The following is a 17,921-nucleotide window of genomic DNA, read 5'->3' on the forward strand; positions in this document are numbered from 1 at the left end:
TTGAACCCAGAGGTGGAAGGACCATGTCGAAAGTGACAGAATAACTGGCCATCTCTGTTTCAGAGCAGTGCTGTCAACTCCCCTGGATCACATTTCCTGAGACAGAAACAAACTATTCCACTTAGCTGTATGGTATTGCGGGGGTCTTTGTTATAGCAGCTTAACTGTACCCTAATCAATATACTTCCTGAGGACAAAGCAGGTATCCCATATGCATTTGCAGACATAGTTGTCCTCTCCACCCTGACACATTTTATATAAGCTTCATTTCCAAGTCACAAGGCAGACCCACCTCTGGATTTGAGTTTCTCGCTGGGACCCAGAAGCTGGGGGCGGGGTTAGAGTGAGGCAAACAAGGCCTCTTAAGGAGGAACTTATTTTCAGGCTTCTGCAAGGATAGGGTTGGCACTGAAAATTTTGTGCCAAGGGTGACTCTGCTCCCGCCCCAGCCTGCTCTGCCTGAAGCCATGGTATTTTTTTTTTTTTTGAAAAGGCTTGTTCTTTGACCTAACTGCTAGTGAACTCTTTGACTCCACTGCTAGGAATTCTTCCTGTGGAAATAAACCAACAGGATTCTAAACCATATTTACATAATGACAGTTTTCATGAAAAGGTATATAAATATATAATCAAAAGGACAGTCATCTAAATGATAATAGGTAGATAGTTAACTTTGAAAGGTAGGATTAAAAGTGATCTTCTCCATTGTCCTTTTTTAATGTTTTACAGTGTTCTGCACACTGCAAATGGCATTTTTGTAGCTTCTGGGGGACATTATTTAATGAAACTTTAAACTGTCTTTTTTTTCCTTCTAAAGGTGACTCACAGAACTGGGGTTATGGCTCGGTGGTAGAGCGCTTGCCTAGCATGTGTGAGGCACTGGGTTTGATTCTCGGCACCACTTATAAGTAAATAAAATAAAGATCCATTGTCAACTAAAAAAATACTAAAAAAAAAGTGACTCAGTAGATCGGGACTAATGTGACATATCTATTACTGACAGGCTGGGATAGGCGTGCTGGGGCTGTGGCCTTCCTGAGGCATCCTGGGAGGGGATATGATAACTTCAGGGCATTTGTAGTACTGGGCACTGCGTGGTACTGAGTTACTCCTGGGAAGCTCAGCCTGCGCGGCACCACTGTGGCTGGAGTATGGTAGACGACTTGAACCCCGACTCTGCCATATGCAAGCCTCCTGACTTCAGGCAAGCCTTTCAGTCTCTGTGCTCAAGTTTTCACATCCCTAAAATGGAGACAGCACTAATAATGGCCTCACCAGGTGGTGTTGTGACTTGAGTAAGAAAATGTGTATAGAGTGTGAACACAGGGTGACTCGGGAGGTGGGCATTGGCATTTTACGGACACCTACGCCTGGATGTGTCAGTCTGATCTCAAACACATTAGGGGACATGCTGCACTCCTGATCACCCCCTTCTCCAAACCTGTTCCTGTCCATGGCACCATCCCATAAGGGCTCAAGCCAGAAGCTAGATGGTATCCTTGATATCTTCCTCTTTCAATCCCCAAATTCAGCCCACTGCCAAGCTCTGGTGATTCTTCCTCCCACTATGCTGTACCTGTCTGTGTACTGTTGCTGTCACCTCTTCCCTGGAAGATGGAGAGTCTCCTAATTGTTCTTCTTGGCCCCCTCTAACCCTTCTTCTCATTGCAGATAGAGGAAATTTAAAATGCAAGTCAGATCTTGTCATGGCTCTGTTCAAAAGCCTCTCTGATTTCCAATTGCATTAAGACCATACAAGGTTACCAGGTAGACAAGCAGCCCAGCCCAATGCCTGCTCACCCCTCTGCCTCCAGTATTCTCCCTCTTTCTCCGCCTACCAACCTGCAGGCTCTGTTAGTTCCTTGCAAATACCAGCACTTTGCAGCTTTAAGGTTCTGCATCTGCTCCTTCCTGTGCTTGGGACACTCATCTTCTCCTCCTATTCTGGCTTACTCAGGTCCTCTCTTTAGACCTCTGCCACCACACAATCCAAATCAGCCCTCCCTGTTATTTTCTCTTCCTGTACTTTCCTGCAAGGCACGTTTCACAAGCTGTAATGATGAGCATGTATTTGTATGTTCCTTTAACATCTGTCTCTGCTACCAAATTAAAAGCTTCAGGCCTGGCCTGGTGGTACAGTCTTGTAATTCTAGCTACTCAGGAGGTTGAGGCGGGAGGATTGAAACTTTGGATTCAGCCTCTGCAATTTAATGAGACCCTGTCTCAAGATAAAAAATAAAAGAGCTGGGGATGTAACTTGGTAGTAAAGCGCCCCTGGTTCAACAATCCTTGGTAATAAAAAACAAATAAAAAACAAAAGTTTCAGGAAAGTAGCAGTTTTTTGTTTGTTTGTATGTTTGCTAAACTCTATAACACCTAGCATAGTGACTGGGGTAAAATGCACATTCAATCAAAAATTTGTTAAAAAAATTAATTAACTATCAGAATGTAACATTACTGAATGTCAGTATTTGTGCCATATGAACTAACTGTAAATTACATATGAATTTAAATCAGTGACTGATTTTGGACTGGGTTGACCCAATAAATCATCTTAGAGAAATAGTATTCCATCTATCTTACCCAACCCCCCATGTAGACATCCATGCACCAAACCACCAGCCGTCTAATCCACCCATTCACTCACCCACCCACCCACCCCCACACTTGCCCAACTGTCTCCCCATCATTTCATCCAAAGTTCACTGAACATCTATTATGTACATTGATTCAAAAGTTGGAAAGATCAGTGGCTAAGAAGCTTTTTTTTTTTTTTTTTTTGTACTGGGGATTGAACCCAGGATGTCCTACCATGGAGCTATATCCCCAACACTTTTTTATTTTTTTATTTTCAAATAGGATCTCCCTAAGTTGCTCAGTCTGCCTTGGAACTTGTGATCCTCCTACTTCAGTCTCCCAAGTCCCTGGGATTACAGGCATGTGCCGCGACACGCAGCTTGCAAGCATTTTTGACATTGATCCCCTTATAGTGTGGATCACACTTATAGTGTGACCCAGTAGGTACATGCATTTATTTAAAACTTAAACAAAATGTTCATTAAATGGTACTCTTGTGGTGCATGGATCTCCCTGTTGTTTTCCAGTACTTTCTATTTATAAGAAATGTTGGTATTAGCTGCTGTGGTTGACAGCTGACATGACTAGTGGTGATTCCAACCTCTGGAGGAGGGGGAAGATCAAAGTGGCCACAAGTCAGTCCCATCTTACTTCCACGCTGGCGGCACTTCAGGCTTCCTCAGCAGGCTGGGGGCGGTGACGTGGCTGCTGAGGAGTAAATGAGTAAGTATGTATAAAATGCTGAAGGGGTGCTGGCACATACCAAGAGCTGGTGTGATTGTTGCTGCTTTGTTATTGTTGTGTAGTTACGGCCCTGTTCTAAAAGAGACCAAACCCGCAGCGTCTCAGCGCTGCTGTTTACCTGGCTGCAGCCCAGGCCACCCTGAAGCTCCGGAGCCTCTGGGCTCAGCCCTGCCTTCTTCACCCTCAGTTCCCACCAGGTGTTCCTGTGGTCTCCCTCCTCAGACCTTGCCACGTCTCATTGTGCTGTCTGTCTGTCTGTCTACCTCCCATCCCTGGAGTCTTCTCCTCTTGTGCATTTTCACTAGGTACCTCCGCCCTGTGAGACCCCAGCCTTGAGCCCCAGCTCTGCTCTCTTCCTGGAGCCTTGGACCTGTGTTTTCAAGTCTTAACATGGTCCCCAACATGTCCGAGTTCCTCTTCTTTATTCATCCCTGGACCAGCAAGTCCTCCTGCCAGCTTAGTCCTTGCAGGTGTCCCTCCATGCCTGACACCCTTCCCACCTACTTTTCTCCTGCATTCCCACGTCACCTTCCAAGTCCTGTCCAAGTATCTCTCGACTCTGTACATGTCCCTGTTCCTTCTACAACTCCCTTAAGTCAAGCCCTGTCTTCCTCTCGTGGGCCACTAAAAGGTCCTTGGGACCCTTCCATAGTTCTGTGATTACGTATTTAGGCTGTGGAGTTGGAATTCAAATTCTCCCACCGAGTGGCTATAATGACCTCTTCAACTTCTTGCTTTAGTTTCCTATGACAGGACTAACGAGTACATATGTGCGCATGCGCGCATGTGTGTGTGAAAGAGAGAGAATTGAATAGGTAAAATGCTTAGTGGAAAAACTGATGGTTCTTCGGACCAATCTGCCATTCTGCCCTAAAAATCAAGTTACTAAGATAGTTGTTCAGCTATAACAGAATAAAACAGCTGTGATGATAAAAAATTACCATCAAAAGACACAATGAAAGCCCTTTTTGGGGGGCTGGGGATATAGCTCAGTGGGTAGGGTGCTTGCCTTGCATTTACAAGGCCCTGGGTTCAATCCCCAGCATTCTACACATGCACATTAAAAGGAATAAACACATATTTAATACCATATTAAGCCATATGTGCTTCGAGATTAGAAAAAGTAAGTCACCGATCTTACAAATAAAAATAAATTGGCATAAACATATTACCTGCTTGGCAGTTTTACACATCCATATTTCATAATTATGTCCATGACTCCTTTTCCTCAAATGAAGCCGATTTTTCTTTCAAGCTCAAAGCAGACTGCTGTAAAAACAAAGCTTTCAGTTTGCGTTGCTGTTCAGATAACTGGCTATATTACACATAACTTGTGTGTTTGTGTGTTCGTGTGTGTGGTGATTGGGAACTGAACACCCGGCCTCATAAATGCTAGGCAAGCGCTCTACCACTGAGCCTACTGAGCCTCACCCTAGTCCTACACAGAACTTTGAAATGACCAGTAATAAAATGTCTTACATTCAAATGCTGAGAGCCATGATAAATTGCTGTCTCTTTTTTGTTTTGTTTTGGTTTTCTGGTATTGGAGATTGAATCCAGGGGTGCTCTACTACTGAACTGCACCCCCAGTCCTTTTTTATTTTTATTTTGAAACAGGGCCTCACTAAATTGCCCAGGCCTGACTTTGAACTGGCAATCCTCCTGCCTCAGGCTCCTGAAGAGTTGGGATTATAGGTATGCACTACCACATCTGGCATAAAATGTTATCTCTTTCCAAATTTGGTAGACTCTTTCATCACAGATGCTGGAAGATGTTGGAGTTCATCTAATTGTTCCCCAAGGCAACAATGTATCTCAGAATTCCTGGAGGCCCATTAAGCATCCAGATTCCTGGCCAGGCAAGGTGGCACACTCTTATAATCCCAGCTACTAGAGAGGCTGAGGCAGGAGGATCACAAGTTTAAGGCCAGCATGGGCAATTTAGTGAGAGCCTGTGTCAAAGTTAAAAAAAAGTGCTGGGGGTTTAGCTCAGTGGTAGAGTGCCACTGAGTTCAATCCCCACTGCCACCAAAAAAAAAAAAAAAAAAAAAAAAGGAAAGATAAAGAAACTATAAAGGTAATAGATACTTTGTTTGGTTTGTTTCTTTGTTAAATAAAAAGTCAACAATCAATAATCCTATGTTGAGGATCCTGTTTCTTTTTCTTTCTTTCTTTTTTTTTTTTTTTTGTTTGTTTGTTTGTTTGTTTGTTTGCCCCAGGGATTGAACCCTGGGGCACTCAACCAGCCCTTTTTTATATTTTATTTTACAGACAGGGTCTTGCTAAGTTGCTTAGGGCCTTGCTAAATTGCCGAGGCTGGCTTTGATCCTCTTCCTCAGCCTCCCAAGCCACAGGGATTTGGGGAGTGTGCCACTGAGATGGGTGAGGATCCTCTTTTTAGAATTGTACTGGTCCATGAATACCCAGATCTGGGAACTACTGAGCAAGCTGGGCACTGAACAGAGTTGGGAAAAGATGCAGAATGAGCAAGTTCCCCGAGCCTGTGTGAGTGACTCAAGTTCACCACTGGGTGGGGCTCAGAGAGAGCAAAACTAGGACGTGGCAGGGCTAACACCTGAGAAATGGTTTGTTCATAGTCCCTTTTGTGTGATTCTTGCTTCCCACAGTACAGTGCAAGCTCCTTGAGGGCACTGCCTGCTTGTCGCTCATCTCTGCAGACCCTGTAGTGCCTGGCAGGGTGCTTCTGCTAGGCCCCTCTCTCCAGGTTGAATCTTCTAGAAAAGGGACTGGGTGAACTGCTCTTCATTCACAGAACGGTAGAGACTTGGAATGACCTGAGTTCCTGCTGTTGGTAACTGAGCTGGAGACAGAGGCGTGGACCCGGATGGAGGACATAGGGACAGAAGGATGCACGGAGGGTCTGACTCACATGTCTTCATACTTTGCCCATTCCATCTGAATGTACTTTTCCCTTAAGAGTGGAGAGATGAGCCTGGTGCAGGTGGTCCACACCTGTAATCCCAGAGGTTCTGGAGGCTGACGCAGGAGAATGAGAGTTCAAAGCCAGCCTCAGAAACTTAGTGAGGCCCCAAGCAAACTCAGCAAGACCCTGTCTTAAACAAACAAACAAACAAACAAACAAACAAACAAACAAACAAACAAAAAAACGGGTTGGGGATGTGATTCAGTGTTCAAGAGCCCCTGGGTTCAATCCCCAGTACCAAAAAAGAAAAAAGAATGGGCATGTAGCTCAGTGGTAAAGCACTCCTGAGTTCAATCTCCAGTACCCAACAAAATAAAACAAACAAAAGTTGAGAGCTGAGGGCTTACATGTGGAGAAGGAATAGAAAAGGAGAAACGTAAAGCCTTGCATTAGTCTACTAGGGCTATTATAAATTGGGTGACCAAGCTGCAGAAATTCATTGTCTCACTTTTCTGGAGGCCAGAAATCCAAAATCAAGGGGTCAGCAGAGTTGATTTCTTCTGTGGGCTGTGAGGAAGGACCTGTTTTGGACTCTCTCCTTGGCTTATGTGTGGCCAGCTTTTCTCTGTGTCTGTTCACGTTGTCTTCCCTCTGTGTGTGTCTGTCCATGTACAAATTTTCCCTTTTTATGAGGACACCAGCCATATTGGATTAGAGCTCTCACCAATGACTTCAGTTTTAACTTGATTAACATCTCTAAGAGCATGTCTTCAAATGAAGTCACATTCTGAGATACTGGGCTTTAAGGCTCCAACATCTGTGTGTGTGTGTGTGTGTGTGTGTGTGTGTGTGTGTGTGTGTGTAATGAGGGATACTAATTAACCCATAATAAGCCTTGAGATTGCTTCCAGAAACTCTCTGATGGGAAGTGGTTCCCATCAGGGTCTTAAACACAGAAGTCGAGCTTACTCTATAGGATGATGTCCCTTTCATAGGCACCCTGGAATTTAAAATTTACGCTGTTCAATGAGGAACAGACCCTCCAGGGAGCAGCTATATAACAACTTTGTCATTGCATAAGAGGTTTCATTGTGAATTGGAAAAGTCACAAGGCTTCCCAGTACCAATCAGGGCTGTGTCCAAGACCTAGTAAACATTTGAGTCCCTCTCTGTTCATTGGTGAAGGTGTATGGCTTCTGACACAGGTGGCCAAGCTTGGACAAAGTCCCTAAGGAGCCCAGAGCTCCAAAGATGTTCTGGATCTCTTGAGAGGAACCTGCCTGGAGCCAGCTGAGTTTTTTTTCCACTAAGATGTCTGGGTGGGGCTTCCCTCACACAATCTACCTTTCCGATTCCCTCATTTTTGTTCTTCTGAAACTGAAGATGGAAACAAATGGCTTGCAACTTCTAGACCCTCCCTGGCAGTGAGAGATAAAATCTCACTAAATGATTGCATTAAATAGAGGCAGTAAATGATGTGATTAAAAATCTTAGCACTGGGGCTGGGGGTATGGCTCAGTGGTAAAGTGTGAGGCATTGGGTTTGATCCTCAGCACCACATAAAAATAAATAAATAAAATAAAGGTATTGTGTTCATCTACAACTAAAAACTTTTTTGAAAAAATCTTAGCACTATTGATAAATACTGAGTACACATTGTGTGCTAGGCATTGCAGGAATATTTATTGAGCCCTGTGTATATTAAAAAATCAGATCAATTCTCTATTCATCCCTGTACTCACAGTTTTGCAACGTGATTTTCCTCTCTTCCTATCAGGAGTTGGAGTCTGTTTTCTAACCTTGAACCTGAGTTGACCTTGCATCTTTCAGTTGACACAACTGTGAAAGCAAAGAAATGTCCATTGTGAGCCTGAGAGGATGTGCACAAGCCCACTCTTGCTCCTGGGACCCTGCAGTTCCACAGGAGAAAACCTGGGCTGGCCTGCTGGGATGAGAGAAGTGTGGCCCACTTGCCTCAGCTGACAGTTAACCAGCCCCCAGAAATAGAGGCCTCTAGCTGCCTGGCAATGGATCGCAGATACATATGGAAGTTCAGCTGTGACTAGAACCACCCAGCTAATCCCGGCCTAAAATGCTGACCCAAGGGAACCATGAACTAAACCAGCATTTGTTGTTTCAAGCTACTGCTAACTTCTGGATTGTTTTATTATGCAGCAAAAGCTAACTGATACAAGCACTCATCATATGCCAAGCTCTAGGGTTTGAAATCAGGGTCTTGGTAGAAAAGGCTGTGCAGAAGTAGTTCAGTCGTGGGCAGAATGCACTAAGTGCTCAAAAGTGGGCATGGTAGGCATTAGAAGAGGTGGTCTTGGATCTGGGAAGGAGTCCTGTCTATGTGGGGTTGGAGGGTCTAAGATGGACTTCCTGGGAGAGGGGACCGGGCCACATAGAGAATAAATGTGAGAAAACGGAGTTGAGACCACAAGTCAGCAGTATTTGCTAAGCCTTTACTATAGCCACAAAAACCCTGCACTGGCTCTCTCAGGTCTCGATATGGCCTGGCAGACACAGAGAGGAGGACATCAGATGTGCAAGTTGGCCAGAAACGTAAGGCTGTTTTTTTTTTTTTTTCAGTGCTGGGAAGTGAACCCAGGGCCTCAGGCATGCTAAGCAAGTGCTCTACCACTGAGCTACAACCCAGCCCTCTAAGGCAGGTTGTAGATGAAACAGAAATATCAGCATTTGCTTTGTCCAGAGTAACAAGCATCTTGGCTTCGACCATGTGACTCTACCAATTTATTTGTATCTGATGCTTGGTATGTGTCTGGCAGGGGTGCGGGGAGTAAAGAGGAGACATAGTCTTCCTGGGGAGGTACAAGAGGTCAAAAAACTTAGCTGCTCAGGTTTCTGCTCAATTGGTAACTCCTCGAGGGCAGGGTCTGTGTCTGTGTTGATTCATCTCAGTGCACCTCAAAGCATAGGGACCTTGCATACTCTGGGGATTTAGTTTTGAAAGATTTATCCTAGGGGTGGTTCTCATTTTCTTTCTTTTTCTTATAAACCCATTAGAGAACTTGGGTATGGAAATACTTGGAACCAGAATTCTTTTGGATTTTGGATTTTTTTAAAAAAATATTTTTTAGTTATAGATGGACATAATACCTTTATTTAATTTATTTTTATTTGGTACTGAGGATCAAACCCAGTGCCTCATACATGCTAGGTGAACACTCTACCACTGAGCCACAACCCCAGCCCTGGATTTTTAAAAAAATATCTGCATATATTTAATGAGCTTGGGAATAGGATTCACATCTAAACACAAAATTCATTTATATTTCATATACACCTTACACAATATATTTAGTGCACCTGCATTTTCTGTTTTTTCCCCACCACTTTTTATTGGTGCATCATAGTTGAACAGAATGATGGGAATTGTTGTTACATGTTCATACATGGACACAATATAACAATATAATTTGGTCAATATCACTTCCCAGTACTTATCCCCTTCCTCCTTGCCTGTCCCCTTTGGGTCCCTTTCCTCTACTGACCCCTTTTGATTTTCATGAGATTCCCTCCCCCCACATACCTTTCTTTTTCTTTTTCCTCTCTAGCTTCTACATGAGAGAAAACATACGACCCTTGACCTTCTGAGTTTCACTTAACATGATCGTCTCTTGTCCATTGATTTTCCTGTAAATGACATAATTTCATTTTTCTTTATGGCTTAATAAAAGTCCATTGTGTATATATACCACATTTTCTTTATCCACTCATCTATTGATAGACGCCTAGGCTGATTCCAAAGTTTGGCTATTGTGGATTATGCTGCATGGGTATGCATGTATCACTGTAGTACAATGACTTTAATTCTTTTTGTTTTTTTATTTTTTGGTAGTGCTGGGGATTGAATCCAAGGCCTTGTGCATGCTAGGCAAGCACTCTACCAACTGAACCATATCCCCAGCCATAGAACTGGTTAGTATGGTGGTTCCATGCCCAGTCTTTAGAGGAACTTACATACAGATTTCTCTAGTGGTTGTACAATTTTACAATTCCACCAACAGCGTAAAAGTGTTCCTTTTTCTCTATCTCCTTTCCAGCATTTATTATCACTTGTATTTTCTTATTTTTTTTATGTATATTTTTTAGTTGTAGGTGGACACAAACCTTTATTTTATTTTTATGTGGTGCTGAGGATCAAACTCAGGGCCTCACGCATGCTAGGCAAGTGCTCTACCACTGAGCCACAACCCCAGCCCCTATCACTTGTATTCTTGGTGACTGCCATTCTGACTGGTATGAGGTGAAATCTCAATGTATTTTTGAATTGCTCATGATGTTTAACATTTTTTATATTGATCATTTGTATTTCTTCTTTTGAGAAGTAGCTAATTTGCCCATTTACTAATTGGATTATTTGATTTTTTTGAAAGTTTTTTGAGTTCTTTATATATTCTAGATATTAATCCTCTATCTGAAGAGTGGCTAACAAAGATTTTTTCCCCCCATTCCCGTTGTTTCCTTTGCTGTGCAGAAGCTTTTTCATTTGATGCCATCCCATTTCTTAACTCTTGGTATTATTTCCTGAGCTTTAGGGGTCCTATTGACAAAGTTGTTGCTGTACCTATATGTTGGAGTGTTGACCCTACCTTTTCTTCAAGGAGTTGCATAGTTTCTGTTCTAATTCCTAGGCCTTTGATCCATTTTGAGTGGATTTTTGTGCACCTGTATTTTCACTATGACCCAAGATATGAAGTCAGACATGGAATTTTCCACTTGTGGTGTCATGTTGGTGTTCAAAAAGTTTCAGATTTTGTGGCATTTCAGATTTGGGATTTTTGGATTTTGTGTTTTTGGGATTACTATAACAAATTGCCACAAACTGGGTAGTTTAAAAGAACAGAAATGTATTCTCCCACATTTCTAGAAGAAGTCTGAAATCAAATTGTTGACAGGTTTGGTTCCTTTTTGGAGGATCTAAGGGAGAACCTGTTCCTGGTCTGTTACTAGTTTCTGGCCCTTGTGAAGGATCCTTAGCATTCTTTGGCCTGACACGTCACTCCAGTCTCTGCTTCCATCATCATACAGTGCTATCCCTGTATGTCTGTGTCTCTTCTCCTCCTCCTCCTCCCCTTCCTCCTCCTCCTCCTCCTCCTCCTCCTTCTTCTTCTTCTTTCTTCTTCCCCTTCCCCTTCCTCCTCCTCCTCTTCCTTCTCCTCCTCTTCTTCTTCTCCTTTGAGCTGGCCAAACCACCATAGAAATGACTCTCTGCGAAATGCAAATCAAAACTACACCAAGACTCCATCTCACCCCAATTAGAATGGTGATTATCAAGAATACAAGCAATAATAGGTGTTGGAGAGGATGTGGGGAAAAAGGTACACTCATACATTACTGGTGGGGATGCAAATTAGTGCAGCCACTCTGGAAAGCAGTGTGGAAATTCCTCAGAACACTTGGAATGGACCCACCATTTGACCCAGCTATCCCACTCCTCGGCCTATTACCCAAAGGACTTAAAATCAGCATACTACAGAGATACAGCCACATCAATGTTCATAGCTGCTCAATTCACAATAACCACACTGTGGAACCAACCTAGATGTCCTTCAATTGATGAATGGATAAAGAAACTGTGGTATATATATACAATGGAATATTACTCAGCTATAAAGAATAATAAAATTATGGCATTTGCAGGCAAATGGATGAAATTGGAGAATATCATGCTAAGTGAGATAAGTCAATCTCAAAAATCCAAAAGATGAATGATCTCACTGATAAGCGGATGATAACACATAATGGGGGGTGGGAGGGGGGCAAGAATGGAGGAAGGAGGGACTGTATAGAGGGAAAAGAGGAGTGGGAAGGGTGGGGGGCAAGGAAAAAATAACAGAATGAATCAAACCTCATTACCCTATGTGAATGTATGATTATGCAAATGGTATGCTGTTACTTCATGTACAAACAGAAACAACATGTATCCCATTTGTTTACAATAAAAATAAATTAAAAAAAAAAAAAAAAGAAATGATTCTCTGTGTAATTGTGGTGCCTTTGAAGGGTAGTCCCTGGACCTCCTCAAATACACACACTGCCCTTGGGAGCAGCTGAGCTGTCCCTTTGCCTGCTAATATGTGGATGCTCACCATTGTGGCTTGACAGGGGCGGTCCACACCCTGCACCAAACCTCGGCTGTTACAGCCAAGTCCATAGTTGTTATCAAAATATTGAGTTATCATTGTCTTCAGTGAATTGGCACCATAGACAGATAGTCAGACACTCCCAGACACTGGCTTCGTAGGTCACTTGCTCACCCTTAAACCCAACATCAAAAATCCTTCTGGCACTAAACACCCCATGGCCAAGTTCCCTGTACATTGTACTGAGAATCCTGGGGTGAGAAATGAAGAGGGGGAAAAGGGCCCAGGGTGACTCAGGACCTCAGGGATGAAGGCCCATTTGTTGTGGGTATAGGCACTCTAATCACTTGTAGCTGGCCAGCTTTAAGCTCCCATTCCATTTGGCTCAAGTCTGCATAGCAGTGCACAAGGTAGACCTGATGGACAGTCCAGCAGGCAGAGTCCAGCACATCGTGATCCAGCAGTAATTCCAGCCCCATAGGGTGAAGTAAAATATCACCTCCCCTGAGCGCAAACCACTCAGGGACACATGTAGAGGTGCCAAAGTGGAGCCATAGTAGTTCAGGACAGAAGCCTTGGGTAGCTCCACCCCTTTCAAATGCTTCCACATCTGCACAAATCCAGCTCTCAGCATGGGACGTCGGTGAAAGGGCGTTTGACCACCATGATGCTCCACGATCTCATCTGTAGATAGGAGGGGCACTGGCAATGGTCCCACCATCAGTTCACTCACTGGGCTGGGGTTGTCCACCAAAGACGATGGCCAGCGCCCCCTGGGAAGGTGGGCCAGGGCTGCAGCCTTAGGGAGGCAGCTGCAGCTCCACGGAGAAGTGTGTCTCTTCTCAGAACAATGGGTGGTTTTGGATTAGCTCTCTGCTCTACTCCAGTATGCTCTCTTCTTAACTAATTACATCTGCAATCACCCTATTTCCAAAGAAGGTCGTATTTTGAGATCAGGCTCTGAACATGTTCTTTCTGGGGGACACGATTCAACCCATAACATTCATTAATCCCCGAGGGAATGTGTGCTCCTTGTCAGAGTGTGGAAGCTTCTGGAGACCGAATTATTGCTTCTTCAGGACTCAACATACTCAGTACATGCTTTTGTTTATTGGAGCATTTGACAGGTTTATCATTTTCAATTTTCAAAAAGAGACGGCATCATCTCTTTTGTCTTCCCACATCGCTTTTAATGGATATGGTGAGTCCACTCTAAATGATGGTCAGTGAGGCAGCGACCTTTGAGTGGGGGGTCATGGCTTGGACAATGTATTAAGCATTGGATATAGCAGTCCCCAGGTAACCCCGTGAAGCAGGTATTTATATATTTGATTCCTATTTTATAGACGAATACACTGGGCTTTCAAAAGGTTAAATAACGGCCAGAATCAGTATTTCTAAAAACCTCAATGGGCTGCAGAAAGCACCAGATGAAAAGTTCCGCATTCTTCATCCTCACGTTTTTCAAAGTACCCCGGATCTGGTTAATTCGGCTCGATCTCTCGAGAAAACCAAATCTGGAACCTCAATTCTACTGACCTAGGATGCGTTGCACATTCGGGTCTACACGCGGGTGCCTGCAGGCGCTCCCTTCTCCAGAAGCAGCACACAAAGCGGTTCCTTTCTGCGTTCGGGAGCGCGCGGCGTGAGGAGGGCAAGCTGATTGGATGCGCGCGGCCGGGCCCTCGGCCAGCTCCCGCCCCGGCGCCTTTCCCGGCGCGGTGATTGGCTGAGCGGAGGTACCGCGGAGCCTGCAGTCCCGCGCGCCCCGCCCTGCGGGCTAGGAACTTGCATGGGGCGCCGGCGGTGGCCGAGGGAGCGTGACTGCGCTGCGCAGGGCGCTAGGAGGCATTGTCGCCGTAAGTGGAGCAGAAAGCGGCCCGGAATCGGGCCACACGTTTCGTGCCCCGCAAAGGAAACGTAGTATGAGGCCAAGCGTTGAAGGGGCTGGGGGAGCGAGGGAGAGAAGTATCCCGGTTTACGCCTCGTTCCCTCCCCTCCCCTCCCCCAGGTCACCCGGTGGAATAGAGCAGCGGCGCACCAGCTGCGGCTCTTGCGGTACCAACCCGCCAGGAGGCACCGGCTTTCGTGTGCACCCTGCGGCTGCACCGCAGTGGCTCGGGGGGAGTGGGTGCAACGTTAGTAGGGAATAGGGAATAGGGAACCTGGGGAAGCGCTCCCGGGCGGGCTTCCGTTCCCCTAGGGAGGCGCCTGAGCTGGGAGAGGTAACTGTGTATTTCGTCCCCGAAGCGACACTTTCAGGGTTTGCTTCCGCCCTGGGGAGCTGCAGATGCCTGCTCTGGAGCGTGTCTCTTGGCCTCTGGACAGCTGTGGGGATACCTCAGTCTTTTGCGGTCACCAACGTACTCTCCTCTGCCTACTTTATTTTCTCCAATCCCCGCCTGCCAGGCAAGCGGTGGGCCAGCGACCAGGAGTCACAGATAGAGGGCATCCAGCCGAGGCGGGGCCGCCGCCCGGCCACCAGTACAGTCCTGAAAGGTGCAGTTAGAGGATGTCAAGAAACCCATAAGGGAGCTTGCTCGGATCTCCCGAAACCCATGGCACAAAAACAAGGTGTCCAGCTCCCAGCCCAGCAGGCTCTTCCCCTGGGTGTGAAAGTGGGTCAACTATATATTGACCTGAGTAGGCCTTTAGAGCTACTGGGGTCCAAGCAAGCCCTCTGCCCCTCAGCTCCCCGCAGATTCCCTAGCTTGGCACCATGGAGGGAACTGGCTAGAGACAGCGGTGGGAGCAGCTCGCAACACATGACTGGGGAGGCTCGGGTTGTCAGTCGGAGTGGCTGCCAGGCTATAAAATTCCCAATTGACCACACCAGTAACTAAATATAGGAGCAGCTGGTGCCGACGGGGGTGTCGCAATGGCTCCTTTGCAGAGTTCTTGGGACTGCAGATGAGTTCTTAGTGGTAAGGGCTGGATCAGAGGGCCACGGGTCAGGGTTTAAGTACACCCCACCGAACCCTGAGCTTTGAGTCCAGGTGAAACCAGATTCTGACGTAGGCTAATAGCGGGTATTGCCAGTTTCCACAAAGCCAATTTTTTTTTCCTGGCATTCAATTTGTTATATTCAAACTTGCTGTCTGCACCTGTTCGATCACCTTCATTGATAATGCCTTAATGTAGGAAGCACTTCATGGTTTGTAAAGTCCTTTCTCAAAAGTGCTGTATCAGGTATTTTTCATAACCAGTTAAGGAAGGTGGTATTTCCATTTTACAAATGGGGCTGCTTCACCACACTGGAAACCCTACATGAATTAGTTGCTCTCCTTAGAGGACAGTCCTGTAGGATGGCCTCCTGTATTCTGGCAGCAGACTGGTGGCCTGGCTCCCTTTCTCCTGCATCTCTTTGTGTAGCTGCTGCTCAGATCCTGCCACATGCCTTCATGGTCCCTTGGCCCTGGTATCATGGTCACACTGGCATCGGGCTCATTCTTCCTCCTGGTGGGAAGCTTGTTCTGGCCCATTCCCTGTCCCCTTCTGCAGTGTGTGCCTTACAGAAGGTCCCCGTGAGATGTTCGTTGGATTTAAATATATCCTGGGACCATGTACACACTTCTAGTAAAGAGGAGTTGGGCTGTGTGGAGAGGACCATATGGGGACAGCAGCAGTGTGAGTGTGGGCTAAGTTCCTATGTCCAGGGGTCTCGGGTTTGGAGTGCTTTCGTTGACATTGTCCAAGGTCCCTTCCAGTGCCTGGGACTGGTTAGGATTGGTGGTACCATCTAGTAGGAACATCCCACACCTAGACTAAATCCATGTGCTCTGATGATTCCTGTTTCTGTCCTTTGGGATGTTCTCTGACACTGCTATCACCACCCCCATCCATTGCTATCACATGGGGTTGAGCAGATGCCTCAGGGAGCTCTGCACTTGGTCCCACAGGATGTCCTGTGGTTCCGTAGTTGGGTTCTGCTTCCAGGAGAGCTGCCTTGTGTGCCAGTCGTTCAAATGGTGCTGACATGCAGATTGTAGGTTGTTGACTCAGATTGTTTATCTAGACAGGGACCCCCCACAACCTAGTGGCAGCCTTGCCTAGGGGCTTTGCACTAAGCCCAGACTAGGTCCACAGCTATCACTTGTGTGACTTGGACAATTTTCTGTTTTTGAATGATCTTGTCCATGCCCTTTTGGAGTCCCAGAGGTCCACTCCTGCCCCCCATTGTCCCAAGTTTGTTCTTCCTTTAGTTGGAACCCCTCTTAGCCTGTATTGGGCCCTATACAACAGGTGATCTTGCCACCCTTCCATCTCACAGTCCTGCCTGTCTCTGTCGTCTGCCCCCCATGGACTCAATGAAGCAATTCCCCGTTGTTGGAGGACAAGGTAGCTTTAGATGAAGGAAGGGTGATTCCTATCTAAGTAGTGAGGGTAGTGATTTTAAGCACCTAGTACTTCAAGTAATGATTTTAGATCCCCCTTAGGGAATCTAGGGCGCCTGAGTGCTATACCCAGAGCATCTGTTGGAATATTGGAAACGCTTCTTCCTGGTGAACTATTCTGACACTAGGACTTTACATTTTGTTCCTTTTCATGCTCTTTTGTTCACTCTGACCCACACTATGGGGCCTCAGAGCTTGCCACTGGTGGGACTTCTCCTGCTTCCAAGTAGCTGGGATTACAGGCATGTGCCACAATGCCCAGTATATGTATGCCCATTGTATGTATGTGTGTGTGTGTGTGTATTTTTTTTTTTTAAAGCTCAAAAGCAACCCAGATGATTTGTGCTAAGTCATTAAGTACTGTGGAAACTCAGAGGAGAGAACGCTGAGAGCTCGGGCAATCGGGAAGACTTTCTGGAGGTGGAGAGATGGGAATTCTCATTCCTTAGAGATGAATTGCTCAGTTTTGCACGGGCAGTGAGCTGGCATTCAATGCTGCTGTCATGCCTGCCCGCGTGCTGCTTGATCCTCTCAACTAGCACTTAGGGAGTATTTAGGTAGATCTGTAGATTTTGTTCAGTCATATTTAACTCAGCAAGGTGGGTATTACCAGATCTATTCAGAAGAAGAAATTGGTGCTCAGAGTAGTTCAAAAACTCTCCCAAGCCACCTTAACTACCGATTGAATTGGATGTTCTGCTTATCTCTAGAAACAGTCTTCCCCACTGCAGCCATGTATCTCTGGCCTTCAGTGTCAGGCTTCCTGGTGAAACACACGTGCCAAACACCATTGACTCTCCTGGGCAGGTAGATGGGCTTGGTCTTGACTGCCCTGCTTGTCCAGCTGAGCCCATAGGCTCTTTTTCTTGGTCTGCCAGCAGCTCTAAAGACTGTCTCCTTGTTTTTTCTCTTCCTTTCCTATCTGCCTTTGGCCCTCAGAATCCCTTGAGCTATCTGTGAAGCTGGGTTTGGGGCTTAGGAATAAAGACCTTGACCTCCAGTTCCTTCCTCTCTCTGTGGGTCGCTGCCGTTATTGATGAGGGTAGCTTCTGTGAACAAGTGAACATTGGGTATGGAGCAAGCCTGATTATTGCCACTCCCTCATTTTGACCTTGTTCGGGCCACTTAGCTGCTTCCTATGCCTTAGTTTCCTTTTCATTAATAAACAGAGGGTTGAGAACATTTCTATGTCTTTACGTCTTCATACCT

General features: G+C 45.7%; 1 protein-coding gene across 1 annotated transcript in view; it reads left to right on the forward strand.

Annotated features, from left to right (window-relative positions):
* Positions 1-14,061: 14,061 nt before the first annotated feature.
* LRRC20 (leucine rich repeat containing 20) overlaps positions 14,062-17,921 on the forward strand; it is a 75,047-nt gene continuing 71,187 nt past the window's right edge. The window contains 1 exon segment of the mRNA XM_079135827.1: positions 14,062-14,177. The gene's annotated coding sequence lies outside the window, so the exon portion shown is untranslated.

Source organism: Sciurus vulgaris (genome assembly GCF_902686455.1).
Source record: "Sciurus vulgaris genome assembly, chromosome: 4".
In the NCBI taxonomy this organism is placed as follows: domain Eukaryota; kingdom Metazoa; phylum Chordata; class Mammalia; order Rodentia; family Sciuridae; genus Sciurus; species Sciurus vulgaris.